This window comes from Crocuta crocuta, unplaced genomic scaffold (genome assembly GCF_008692635.1).
Source record: "Crocuta crocuta isolate KB4526 unplaced genomic scaffold, BGI_CrCroc_1.0 scaffold16, whole genome shotgun sequence".
In the NCBI taxonomy this organism is placed as follows: domain Eukaryota; kingdom Metazoa; phylum Chordata; class Mammalia; order Carnivora; family Hyaenidae; genus Crocuta; species Crocuta crocuta.
In genome coordinates this window covers 2,095,819-2,098,178 of record NW_027531893.1, presented here as the reverse complement: position 1 = coordinate 2,098,178, position 2,360 = coordinate 2,095,819, and positions in this window count along the sequence as shown.

Sequence of the window (2,360 nt, the reverse complement as noted above, 5' to 3'; positions counted from 1 at the left end):
GGGGGGGGGGGGGGGGGGGTGGGGAAGGGGGATAGAGGATCTCAAGCAGGCCAAGCGGGCTCTGTGCTGACAGCAGCAAGTCGGATGAGAGGCTCCAACTCAAGAACCCCAAGGTCACCACTGAGCTCAGGTCGGATGCTCAACGAACTGAGTCACCTGGGTGCCTCGGGATGAAAAGATTTTAGATGATATTCTAGAATATGTTTATTTACTAAATTTTATTTAAAAGTTTTAAAGTTTATTTATTTATTCTGAGAGTGAGAGAGAGAGAGAGAGAGAGAGAGAGAGAGAATCCCAAGTAGGCTCAGTGCTCTCAGATTGGAGCACACTTCGAGGGCTGTATCCCACATACCTTGCATTCATGATCTGAGTTGAAATCAACCCCCTCCCCGCCTTTAATGGACTGAGCCAGCCAGGTGCCTCTATTTGCTAAATTAAAAAAATCATCCACACATAAGCATAAATACAGTCACTTTTGAGGCAGAGTTAGGAAGTACTGGGAGATGACAGGCACCTGCGGGATTCCAGAGTGGTCTGTGTGGGTAACGTTCTGCTCCCTGGGTCTGGAACCCCGAAGCCGCAGGCCGGCTGCCTCATGGGAATATCGCTCTGGCTATAAAAGTGGCTCTAGCTCCAGCCCAAAGCAAGGAGAGGTTTCTTCCCCTTTCCTAAGTGGTGAGTTTCTTCGTCCCCAAGGCCACCGAGTGCCTGGCCCCAGCATCTCCGGGGTACGTGTCTCCCCCGCCACAGACACGCTGGGATGGGCCCCTGGGGCTCGCCCTCGGCCCACGCTGGGTCCCCCAGTCACTGGCGTTTTCCGGACCACCTACAAGCGCTGGCAGTGCAGCACTCTGGGCCCGGACTCGGTGCTGACTGTTGCCCTAAGTGTCTGCCGCCGGGCGAGGCCACCTTGGGGCGCGCTGGGGCGGTCTGCGGCCTCCTTTGCCTCTCTCTCGGTTCCGCTTCGAATTTTCCAAGCTCTTACTGTGTGCGCGTCTCAGGTCTGAGACGCCGGACGCCATTCTAGACCTCCCTAAACTTTGGAAAACATTAACGAACACCAATGTGTCGCTTAAATTCTCTTGAACTTAGAACCTACTGGGCACAGGCCTAGGGCGGAGATTCCTCACCTGTGGTCTAGCCCCTCAGGATCACACCTGTCCGGTTTCAGAGCCTTTGACCGACTCCATCCCCNTGCGGCTGCTCGCGGCGACGAAGGCCCTTTTTGGAGACCAGAGTAGGTTTGCCCTCGGCGTCACATCCTCCGCTCCCACTAGGCTGGCCCTGTATATAACCCCGGAACCAGCTGGCCCACTGACACGCGGGGGCGGGGCTGAAGATCCGCCGAGCTGGCTGGGATCTAGAAGGGCCCTGACACCAATGGCTGGAGAGTGTTGCGCACGTTGGCAGAGGCAGGCTTGCCACGATTTTTGAATCCATTCCTCACAAAGAACTAGTTAGTATTGACCACAACTTATTACATGTCTCTAATTCTCATAACTACTTGACCTATTAAATGCTCCTTTTACAGAGAAGTTAAGTGACTTGCCCAAGGACACAGAGCTCAGACGCAGGGAAGAGGTGCAGCTGTTAGCACTCAGCGACTCAAACTCACGCTTCTCTGGCTCCAAGGCCCTGCTTACTACGACCCCCAAGCTGTGCCACCTGTTTCTGGTTATTTCTTTAAATCAGGGGCCTTCTTCATCTGGGAAACACATCGAATTCTTCTTCTCTCACTTCCTCTCTTGTCGGGACTACACTCTCACACTCCACCGCCTATTCCCTTAAAACAGTCACATCTTGCACACGGACAAAGGGCGCGATTGACTGTCGCCCGTGACTTCTGGAACTCAGGCTCAGAGCTTTGCGCTCAGTCTGTATCTGCTTCTGCTCCTCCAAGTATCTGTCTTCAGCGTCGCAGAGAAGAGCCGAGGAAGGCATCTCTGCACCCCATCTTTCAGTCAACGCGGGGGGGGAAGTCTCACCCTTGGAAGTGGAAGGGGGGGCAGCTGCCAGCCTCGCTCTTCGGGCACTGCGGGGTCTCAGCTCCTCCTCGTCTCCGCCCAGCTGCCCAGGCCCCTGGGCTCGACTCTCCCTGCGGCAAAGTGCTGGGGCCAACTCGGAAGTCCGCTTTCCCAGAAGGTTCCAGCCCGTCCATAGAGCAGAGCTTGAAGGGGAAAGGAGGCCCGCTCTCCACCGCGACTCCCTGCATAGCACTGGGGGAGGGGGGGGGGTTAGGGGAACCCCGTGTAAAGATAGGACGACCACCGTCTTCCCGAACTCCCACAGACCAGGCCTCCAAACTCCGCACAAAGCCCCCGGGGGTGGGGTGGGTGGCGGGCCCCCGGGGCGGCCGGGGC